The following is a 12,620-nucleotide window of genomic DNA, read 5'->3' as shown; positions in this document are numbered from 1 at the left end:
CGGTGTCAGAAGCTGATGCTATGACTGGGGACAGAGGGGTCGCTGCCAGCCACCGAGAGCTGGAGGAACTGCGAAGGGGAGACTTATGTTTGTTCTAAGTTTCTCATTAAAACTTTATGCTTACTGTTCAGTCGGTTCCCGCCTCCTCCTTGCTTATCCATGAACTGTTACAGACAGATTGCTATCAAATATAACACCTAAATTCTTTGCTGTAGAAGATGACATATCAGTACATCCATCAAGAGTCAAATTCTATTTAGGTGGCTTATTTTATAGGTTTTTGTTCCAATAATTTGTACCTTTGTTTTGTCAGAACTGAGTAGAAGGAAATTTCTAGCCATCCAATCTTTGATATTGTCACATTTTGTCTCCCTCCTGTTTCTGTGGACTCTTATTTTTCCATTTCCCCCTGGACTCCATTTCCCATAGTGTACTGCACTTATCACCTCCATCTGTTCCTGATTACCCTCACCTGTCTTCAACTCCCTCATTTAGTCCCTTTGTGTATAAATACCCTTCAGTTTTGTTCTTTGTTTGTCAGTTCTTGTCCATGTAAGACTTGTGATAGTTTGTTTATTTAGTTTATGGTACGCCACGTTCTATATTTCCTTCATCTTCATTAAAGCCTGCAAATAGATCCATTGCCTCTCGCCTCTCCTTCATCATCTTCTCTACCACAACATGTGACAGATATCATTGATACACTCTGCTAATTTGGAGGATTGTGAAAATTTGTTTTAAAAAAAATAAAATAAAGTTGGGTATCGTCAGAATAACAGTGAAAACAAATTCCACGGTTCCTGATAATGTCTCTCCAGGGAAGCATATATAAGGAGAAAAGCAGAGGCCCTTTAAACTATGATCTGTAATAATTTCATTTACAATTAGTGCTTTGGATGAAAGTGATTTAATGTTATGCAGCCCTAACTTTATATGATGTTTATCTTCAATTATTTTGTTATGTTCATGCATGACATCAATCAAATTTTTTCTAAATGACTTAATGTGGGTTTTGTGTTTGGGGAACAGACACAGTCTCTGTATGATATCTAGGTGATACAGTCTCTATGTGTTGAAGTTTATGTGACCTTTGTGATATCTCAAGGTAGCTAGCAGATGGATGGTTAAGCCAGTCTGTCTGCATCCCGACCTGGGCCCCACTTAGTCAAATGCTAAATCACGATTTAGACTATGAGCCAGAGGCAAAAATGCATGGTCTCTGGGGAGGCAAACAGGTCCATCTGTCCTACCCCAAATACCTTGCATATCATCTAAACTGTTTGAGATCGGAGTCTCCATTCCCCCTTCCTGACACCCTGACGTGACAGTAAATCCGTGAACATGTGTGGCACATATGGATAGGAGACATAACTCACTCCACAAGTTAAATGGACTTGCCAAGTTCAGCATTGGGTGTGACCTTAGTCTTCCTTGTTGATTTATGTATGTAAAGTTTAGCCATTCAACCTTTGATATCATTGATGCACTCTGCTAACTTGGAGAATTGTGAAATTTCATCGGATTTCAAAAAATTATAAAGTTGGGTGTCATCAGCATAACTGTGAAAACTAATTCCATGGTTCCTGATAATGTCTCCAGGGCTGTAGCAAGGTAATCTGGGCCCCCTGACTATATGGCTATATGGCTACAGCACTGAATGTCTCCCAGGGGAAGCATATATAAGGAGAAAAGCAGAGGACTGAACACCGCAAAAGATAACTTAGCTGTAAATGTATGAGGAAAAGAATCATTTAAGTAGAATCTTTTAAATTTGATTCCTTTGAATATGTCAAAATGATTCAAAAAGTGGTCTGAATGATTCATTTTGTGAATCAAAATCTCAAGGAAGTGCATGTTAAACAATGCGTGTTGCATTGTCTCCACTGGGGAAGAGAAGAAAATGCTCATATACGTTTTATTCTATGTTCTGACAGTGAATTAATTTGATATGTTTTGGCTTGAACATTATTGAATATTGTGAAATTATTATGAAGTGTGCGAGGTCTCAGTCTCCTGCCTTGGATTGATCAAGTCAATCAATGCAGTTAGCTTTTACATTAAATCAGAATCAGCTTTATTGCCAGGTATGCTTACACATACAAGGAATTTGTCTTGGTGACAAGACAAATGCTTAAACCAAGGTACAGTGTGTATAATGACCATATGTGGTCATGTCTAACAAATGCCTAACAATAACATTTGCCAAATATATTGTAACATCTGAGGTTGATACCCATCCTACCAACCACCAGAGGGAGCCCTCTCCCGAATACTGATCTTCACCCATTTCTTCACTGTTCATTTCCTGTTTACCACATGTATATATAGCCATGCAGTTCCATTGTTCATTGTGAAGTATTGCCAGTTTACTCTGCTTTACTGAGTGTTTTTCCATTGACATTGTTTCTTGTTTCATGTAATGACCATCGCCTATTTTTCTGGATTACCCTTTGTTTTGTTTGCCTGGTTGGACTGTCTGTTTGGTTTATTGGATTTATCTGCCTGCTTTACGACTACGTCTCTCTGCCTGCTGTTTTGGATTGTTTGCTTGTGTCTCTTTCAATTAACTTCCTGCACATGGATCCTAACACAGTCTCCATGGCCAGTTCATTACAGAATACTTCGCCTACCATGGATCCAGCGGAAGTCTCGCAGATCCAGGCTGCATTTGCACACCAGTGTGAGGTTTTAAAGGGTTATCAAGACCAGCTGAACAACCTACGAGCTGCCAACGAATGTTTGACTCACTACATTCACTCACTGCCAGCTCCCCATGCTAAACCGGTAAGCATTGCTCTTCCTGACAAGTTTGATGGTTCTGCTGAGAAATGCCAGGGTTTTTTACGACAGTGTAATGTCTATTTCTCTAACCAACCTGAATCATTTTATCAAGACGCCAAGAAATGTCCCTTTTATGATGTCTCTGCTTACCGGTAAAGCACTCAATTGAGCCACTGCTGTTTGGGACAAAGATTCTCAAATTCAGACCTCTGTTGAACGAAGTAGTCAAACGATCCACAAAGTCTTCAAGTATCCAGTGGGTGGTCAAGATATCTCTGTTCAGCTGCTTCATTTACACCAGGGTCATTGATCTGCATCAGACTATGCAATTCTGTTCTGGATGCTAGCGGCTCAAAGTGGGTGGAATGATGTTGCTCTGAAAACTGTTTTCCATGAGGGGTTTCACCAAGAACTTGAGGCGGAACTGACATGCAAGGGTGAGGGTTCTACTCTGTCAGAATTAATTACCATGGCTATCAAGATGGATAACCTGCTTCGTAATGCTCCATGGCCCCAGTTTCACTCCGCTTCTAAGTCTACAGTCTCCGCACAGGCATCCACTGAATCACCCAAACCTATGCAAGTTGTTTACGTCCGTGTTTCTATGGAGGAACGCCAATGTCGATGTAATGGAAAATCTTTGCTATTACTGTGGTGAACCAGGTCATCTCAATGTTGCATGACCACACAAGAAATCAAGTTCCCATGAATCAAAGCTGAAAGTGAGTACCATGAATTTTGTATCACCTATCCTTCAGTTTTTTTGTTGCCTGTAGAGATCTCCATTGGTGATCACTTTTTTTTTTTTTTTTTTTTTACAGCTTTAGTGGATTCTGGGGCTGCTGTGAATCTCAAATCAAGAGATCGTACAAGAACTCAATATACCCACCATTCAATGCATTCCAACAATTAATATCGCCACAGTTGACAACGCTCCCATTGGTACTGGTATAACCCAACAGACTGTTCTCAATCTTCAAGATTGGACTATTTAATGTGGAGAACATTTCAATATATGTCAAACTCACCCAATCACACTCTTATCCTGGGTCATCCTTGGCTGGCCATCCACAACCCTTCTATATCCTGGAACCAGGGTGAGCTCATGCAATGGTCAAGTTTCTGTCATGAACATTGTCTCCATGTTGTTGTCTCCATGCCTTGTCTTACCACCAGCATTGAAAGCCCTGATTTCCAAACATTAACCATGATTCCCGAGGAGTATGCAGAATTCAATGAAGTTTTTAGTAAAGTCAAAGCTAATCAACTTCCTCCTCACCGTCCATGGAACTGAACCATTGAACTTCTGTCTAATACAGTTCCACCGAGAAGCAAATCTTATCCACTGTTACGCCCCGAGACACTAGCTATGGAAACTTACATTTGAGGAAGCCCTTGCATCCGGTTACATCCATCCCTACACCTCTCCAACAGCTGCAGGTTTTTTTCTTTGTGGAGAAGGATGGAGATCTACATCCATGTATCAACTATCGAGGCCTGAACTGACACCTTGAAATACTGTTACCCACTGCCACTTATCCTCTCAGCCCTTGAACAATTTCATGAGGCAAAGATTTATACTAAGCTCGATCTAAGAAGTGCTTATAACCTCATCATAATCGGAGGAGATGGGTGGAAAACTGCATTCATGACCACCAGGGGGCACTATGAATATCTGCTCATGTCATATGGACTTGCTAAGGCCCCCTCTGTTTTCCAGTCTTTTGTCAATGAGATTTTCAGAGACCTACTGAATCAGTGTGTGTGTGGTGGCCTACATTGACTAGATCATCTACTCTCAAAACAAGGAACAACATATCCAGCATGTCAGAACAGTCCTATCACGTCTCCAGGAAAACCAGCTATTTGTCAAGGCAGAAAAATGTGAGTTTCATATCTCTCATACAACGTTCCTAGGTTACAATATCAGCCACCAAGGTGTAGAAATGGATGTCTCTAAAATCACAGCAGTTACCGAATGGCCTCGACCTTCCACATTCAAAGAACTACAGTGGTTTCTGGGCTTTGCCAATTTCTACTGCCGCTTCATCAGAAACTACAGTATCATTGCAGCACCATTCACGTCATTGTTCAAGGGAAAACCCAACAAGTTTCCATGGAACGATGCCACATACCAAGCCTTCATCTCCCTCAAGTCAAGCTTCAAGACCGCTCCTATACTGAAACACCCTGACCCCAATCTTTCATCATTGAAGTAGATGCTTCTGACTGTGGGATTGGAGCGGTCCTGTCACAACATCACAGAACCACAGGCAAGCTTTACCCTTGTGCATCTTTCTACAGAAAGTAAAATTCTGCTGAACAAAACTATGATATGGGGAACAAGGAATTGCTTTCCATGAAGGCAGCACTCGAAGTGTGGCATCACTGGTTAGAGGGGGCAGTCCACCTGTTCCAAGTTATCACTGATTACAAGAACCTTGAATACATCAAGGCAGCCAAGAGACTGAATCCACATCAAGCCCGATGGTCCTTGTTCTTCACCAGGTTAAATTTTACCGTCACTTACCGCACTGGCAGCAAGAATAGCAAAGCAGATGCACTTTCACGCAGGCATGATCCACCCCACATCCAACCTCATCCTGGATCAATCCTACCACCATCTGTCATTGCACCGAATAGTTGGGATATCATGGAAGAAATCTAATGAGCACAACAGCATGAACCGTCACCACCTGACTGCCCCCCAACCAAGCACTTTGTAGCACAAGCTCTACGTCTGAGAACTATCCAATGGGTCCGCACTTCATTGAGGACAGGACACCCTGGCATCCAAAGAACAATCACTCTGGTACATAATTCCTTCTGGTGGCCATCTGTAATTCGTGATGTTACTAACTATGTGAAGTCTTGTCAAGTGTGTGCACAATCTAAGACCCCCAGGGAACTGCCCATGGGATTACTCCAACCACTGCCAATACCCCAAAGACCGTGTTTCCACTTGTCCATCGATTTCATCACCAACATGCCAAACTCCAACAGATACACCACCATACTGGTAATTATCGACCGATTTTCAAAATCATGTAGACTTATCCCTCTCAAGGGTTTACCCACGGCTATGGAAACTGCTAATGTTCTATTCCACCAAGTATATGTCTCTGGATTACCAGAAGACATCGTGTCCGATCTAAGTTCACAGTTCATGTCCCAAGTTTGGCAGGCATTCTGTAAGCAACTGGACATCAATGTGAGTCTCACCTCAGGCTATCACCCCCAAGCCAACTGACAGGTGGAACATTTAAACCAGGAGATTGGCAGATATCTTCGGAGCTACTGTAGCCGTGAACGGTATAAGTGGAGCGAATTCAGCCCAGGGCAAGAATACGCACAGAATTCCCTCACTCATACCTCTACGGGGCTAACCCCCTTCCAATGCGTGCTGGACTACCAACCTCCGATGTTCCCTTAATCAGGAGAACCATCTACAGTGCCAGTGGTGGACGACTGGATTAAGCGGAGCAAGAGGGTGTGGGACAGCGCACATGTCCGGCTACAGCGAGTAGTCTGAGCACAACGCTCTCAGGCTAACTGGCGGAGGCGCCCTCACCCCAACTATCAGCCTGGACAGAGGGTCTGGTTATCTACAAGGGATCTCAAGCTGGGGCTACCCTGCAGGAAGCTCAGTCCAATGTATGTGGGTCCATTCAGAATTATCCATCAAATAAACCCAGTTATTACCAATTAGAGCTTCCTGCTAACTACCGCATCCTCTCCTTCATTCCATGTGTCCTTGCTGAAACCGGTCCACCCGGCGTCTGGCCCTGGAATCACGAATCCTGAGCCTCCACCTCCATTGGAGGTTGATGGAGCACCAGCATATATGGTCAAAGAGATCATTGACTCAAGGCAACGAGGGAGCCAGATGCAATACTTGGTGGACTGGGAAGGCTATGGACTGGAGGAGAGATCGTGGGTAGGTGCCAAGGACATACTGGATCTGTCCCTGATCCAAGAGTTCCAAGCCCATCCTAATCGTCCAGCACCACGACCAAGGGGACGTCCCAGCAGAAGAACACCAGGAGTTGTGTGTGGGGAGGGGGATTATGTAACATCTGAGGTTGTTACCCATCCTACCAACCACCAGAGGGAGCCCTCTCCCGAATACTGATCTTCACCCATTTGTTCACTGCTCATTTCCTGTATACCGTGTGTGTGTGTGTGTGTGTGTGGGGGGGGGGGGTAGCCATACAGTTCCATTGTGAAGTATTGCCAGTTTACCCTGCCTTACCGAGCGTTTTGCCATTTGCTTCTTGATTCATGTTATGACCATTGCCTGTTTTTCTGGATTTACTGCTTTTTGGATTACCCTTTGTTTTGTTTGCCTGGTTGGACTGTCTATTTGGTTTATTGGATTTATCTGCCTGCTTTGACTACGTCTCTCTGCCTGCTGTTTTGGATTGTTTGCTTGTCTCTTTTAATAAACTTCCTGCACATGGATCCTAACACTGTCTCCATGGCCAGTTCATTACATATTTAACCTGAAATGGATATTAACAGGAGAAATATTTTTAGTCTTAATTTTCTGAAGATAATGTGAATTGTGTTTTCCTAAGAAAAACCAGGGTGTTCTGGGTGGTTGCTAAGGTGTTCTCAATACTTTTTGCTATTGCGTGGTTAATAGGGTGTTCTGCGTGGGCATAATATGCGGTTGCCAAGGTGCTCTGCTAGTTGTTTTGGTGCATTGCTACAGTATGTGATTGCTAGTGTGTTCTGGGTGGTTGCCAGGTTGTTGCTATGCTGTTGCTAAGTTGTTCTCTAGTTGCTAGGGTGGGTGGTTGCTGGGTGGTTGCTTACTGGCCCAAATGAAAAGAGCACACCCACAAGTCTCTGGTCACAAAATATGGTTCAGGTCCCTCCTTCAATGTTCCAATTTGTTGTTGACTTTTTATTTTCTTCATATTAATCATGTCAAATTCACATGTTCAACACAACCAGTATAAAGACTATTTCAGTTATGTTGTGGTTTATGCTGTGTTCAAGTTCTCCTGGGAAGTTTGGACTTCAGAGGATGAACTGATGCAAACTCAGACATGGGATTCTTCATGAGCCACTGTCTGAAGCATGGACTCAGGATGGAGTTTACCAAAATTACCTGCCATATGCTTCCAGCCGGACTGCGTTGCTCCTTGCTGAATGATACCTATATCATCTTAAGAGGGACAACACTCCTAAAAAAATAAACTACTTAGAAAATGAATTAACCACTAACAAAAGCCTTAATCAGCCAAAATCAAAGGACAATGCATCTATGTGTATTTCCTCAGTTAATTCGGGATGACTTAAAGGACTTTAACACTAAAACGTATAGTTCATACAAAGTCATTTTGTTTAACCATTGACCCACAGCACGCACTTAGTTTACTAATTTTAACCTCTAATTCAGTTAGGACAACTCGAGTAGATTTGACAAAATAGTTTGTTAATGTTATTGAGAGTAGGTTTGGTCTTGGCAGACTAGATCTGCTCATGCAAGTAGCTGCTGCTGCTTAACACACTGCACGATACACTGTACACAATGCACTGCTGCTGTTGAGATATGCAGCTGCTGCTGACACAACAGATACACCCCATAAGCAGATGTAGACAGGGGGAGGTGGAGGGAGAATACCATTTACCACAGCTGTTGGACTAGTCGAAGCGGTTGAGGTGAGTGCCTGCTAGTAAATTATTTGACCAGCGTTAACAACTCTTGATTGGCTCGGGAAGAGGCGTGTCTGAAACCGGGCATATCGACCTGCACCGCATAGAGTTTCCTAACTGAACTAATAGGATATTTGTTCTAAACATAACTAATATTGGCATTATATTCATTTTCTGTTATAACATAATTTCCTATACAGCTGCTTTGAAACAATGCCTGTAGTGAAAATCACTATACAAATAAATTTGACTTGACTTGAAGTTCATACTTGCGTGTTCAGAAGTTGTAATTGTGATGTAATATTTGTTCAAGTGATTTTAGGAGAAGATAATAGGGCGCTTTCCAATTTAAAAAAAATGTTCCCCCTCTTTTTCACTTATCACTTTTTCACTTTTTAGTACCAATGCAACAAAATGAAATGATTCATGTTGTTTAATGAATTTAATTGATGTTTTATCTCTTATTTTATTATTCTTGTGCAGCCACACATACTGATGGTAAATTATGTTTTGGTGCACAAGCCTAACTCCTCATAAACTAGCTAAATGAGTCTTATTTTCTGGCAAGCTTTATTTTTCATCTATTGTACAAAAATGCATGCAATCTAATCTGTACAGTCAAAATCCACAATTTAAACAGAATTATGTTTAAATAATTTACTATTTTTGCATGATTCTTGCCATGATTCTTTCATTGACACACCCTCAATATGGAAACTGGAGCTCAAAGAAAATCCCACTAGTAATGAAGTCTTTATGGTTGTTCCTTTGCGCTCATCTTATGAATACAATAATTCATGCCATGAACGCACCATTAATTCATATTGTTTACTTTGCTATTTTGCACTGGATATGTAGTACATTTACTCGCTAACTGAATTGGTCAGAGCAGTTCTTGAGTTAACTCCTCCTAATATAGACTCCAGTATGGCACCGTCACTCAACTAAGTTGCCATGGGTATAATTACTAGCTGTGCTGTAATTAATGCAATTTACTTGTACATTTGATACTTAAGTAGATTTAATATCAGTTACTTTTACTTCAGTGTTTTACTTATGAGCTACTTTAACTTGAGTCAGTTTCTATGAAGGTAATTTAAATTTTTACTTAAGTATGACAAATGGATACTTTATTCAACACTGCGTATGCTTATGGCGATGAGTTGGTCCTGTCACATTTTGTCTGACCCCAGCAGAGTTTATGGATAAATGCTAATCCCAGTGTATAATTTTCATTATCTATGTGAATGTTGAAGTCACCAACAATTAAAGCTCTATCCACAGTAACTACTAGATCTGACAGAAAATCAGCAATTTCTCTAAGGAAATCAGATATGGCCCCAGTGGTCTATATACTGTAGCAAGAGACAACATTTTTTATTTATATCTGACAATGTCACATTAAAGTAACACCAAAAACATCACTGTAAATTATAGCAACATCTCCTCCTCGACCCTTAAGGCAAGGTTCATGTTTATAACAATAATCTGGGGGAGTAGACTCATTTAAACTAATATATTCATCTGGTTTAAGGCAGGTCAAACAGAGCGAATCCAAATTATGAACTGCAATAATTTCATTTACAATTAGTGCTTTGGATGAAAGCGATCTAATGTTATGTAGCCCTACCTTTATGTGATGTTTATCTTCAAATTATTTTGTTACTTTTCAAGCTTTATATCAGTCATTTTTTTTTTCTAAATGACTTAATGAGGGTTTTGTGTTTGGCAGTTCAGGGGAACAGTCACAGTCTTTATCTGATATCTAGGTGATACAGTCTCTATGTGTTGTAATTTATGTGAACTGTGTGACGTCTCAAGGTAACTAGCAGATGGGTGGTTAAGCCAGTCTGTCTGCTTCCTGACTTGGGGCCCCAGTTAGTCAAATAATATCACTATTTAGACTATGAGTCAGAGGCGACAATGCGTGGTCTACTGGGAAGCTATCGGGTTCACCTGGGCTACCTGGGCTACCCTAAAAATATCTCATATCATCTAAACTCTTTGAGGGTGGACATGAGTAAATATGCTCCCCTGTTCAGGTGGTCGGGATCATGCGAGGTATTCATGGATAGGAGACATAACTCACTCCAGAGGAGACTTGAGGAGAGTTTGGCAGGTCTTTCCACCAGCGAGGAACAGTTGAAATGAAGGTGCGGGAAAGTGATTTTTTTTTGCCTGTGTGAGATGGCAACAACAAGGCACCACTGACCCGATGATCGTAAGCTTCTGAAAGGCACAGACTTGAAGTAATAAGTGTAGATAGGAGCAAGCCAGTGGTTGTTCTGTAAGCAAGCATCAATGCCTTGAAATTGATGCGGGCAACCATTGGCAACCAGTGCATTTTGATAAAGAGAGGCGTGACGTGGTCTCTTGACCTCGTTGAAAGACCAATCGTGCTGGCCTATTCTGGATTAATTGCAGAGGTTTGACTGTACATGCAGGAAGTCCTGCCAGAAGAGCATTGCAGTAGTCCAGTCTATTAGATATAACAAGATCCTGGATAATGAGTTGTGGAGCATGCTCAGATAGGAAAGGTCTTATCTTCCCTAATGTTATACAGAGTAAATCTGAATAATTTAAGTGTTCTTGCGATTGTTGTCTGTAAAATTCAAATGATCTTTAAACACAACTCCACGATTTCTGGCTGTCCTGGATAGTGTAATTGTTAACGAGTCTAGTTGGATGGTAAAGTTATGATGAACTGCTGGGCTTGCTGGAAAAACGAGAAGCTCCATGTTTGCTGGGTTTAGTTGGAGGTGGTGTTCTTTCAGCCAACACAAAATTTCTGCCAGGCAGGCTGATATCCGTGCAGCTACTGTTGGATCGTCAGGCAGCAATGAGAGGTAGAGTTGTGTGTCATCAACTTAACAATGACCGATCCCACTGATGTCATGTAAATGGAGAAGAGGAGGAGCCCACTAAACACTGAGGTACCCTGGTAGCTAGTTGTTCCCAACGGCTCCAGATGCATAAGCAACTGATCTCTGCTTGCAGTCCTCTCGAAGGTGGATCTCAAGAATGGCCCGTGATGAGGGGAAATCTGCACATGAAAATATGAATCTTTCAGGTCAGTGGATACAAACCAGTCCAGAGGGCAGACATGAGAAAAGATCTCTTTCTGAGTCACCATCTTGAATGGAGACTTCCTGATTGTCCGATTCAAGGGTCTCAAGTTCAGTATGGGCCATAAGCCAACACTCTTTTTGGCTGTCAGGTAATAACGGCTATAGAAGCTATAGAAGCCTTTCCACTATTCACATGATGGCACGTTTTTTTTATCACATCTTTGGTGAGGAGAACTGACGTGTAACACACCAGTATGGTGAAGGAGTGAATGCCACTGAAATGTGGTGGACAATTTTTTAACCAGTGAGGTTCAGAATAAGCAAGGTGGTCAGAGCTGGAAATTTGCCCTTTTTTGTGAAGTTGTTTGTAGCTTGAACAACTGTGGCAAGGTTTGCTAACTTTATTTGGTTGTGACACACATTGGGCAAAGAGTCAACAAAAGAAAAAAACATGTGATCTAGATCCTGGCATGGAACCACTGCTGGGACACAGCGAAGTAATCTAGGCATTCTTCGGAGCAGGATTAGACTGTTCCATGGAAGAATGACCCAGTGTCAAAACATCAGGAATGCTTGAGCTACCCAGAAGGAACTTCACAGCTGGGACAAGGTCCAGAAAGCCCAACCTTCCGTTTGGGTGCAGGCCACTGAACTTGTTTACTCGTGAGCGGCAATGGCTCCATTCTACGGTAAGAAACAGGGTAGGTGATGGTAACACTCTGATTGCCTTTTTGTCAATTGGAACCTCTCGGTGAAAGCGTCAATAGCCTCATGAAAGAGGTCCTACTGACACACTGGGGCATCAAGCAGGACAGCTTTGTCCCTGTTGCTCAGATCTGACAAACTGAGACAGAGGTGGAATTCAGCAGACACCAGGATACTTGTAGATCTGCCAAGAGCCTGGGCAGTGGTCTTGGTAGCCCAGAGTGACAAATCTGTGGTGTGACCCAGCTCTTAAAGGAAACTAGGGGTTTGGGCCATTCTCATCCAAGTGCTTCAGCATATCCACCTGATATGCTTGCAACAATGCCATGGTGTGCAGAGCTGCAGTGTGGATGTAAACCTACAAGACTTGGACTGATGCCCCAGCTTAGATTTCCACAGCAG

The sequence above is a fragment of the Myxocyprinus asiaticus genome, chromosome 20 (genome assembly GCF_019703515.2).
Source record: "Myxocyprinus asiaticus isolate MX2 ecotype Aquarium Trade chromosome 20, UBuf_Myxa_2, whole genome shotgun sequence".
Classification (NCBI taxonomy): Eukaryota; Metazoa; Chordata; class Actinopteri; order Cypriniformes; family Catostomidae; genus Myxocyprinus; species Myxocyprinus asiaticus.
Note: the sequence above shows the minus strand (reverse complement) of the source record.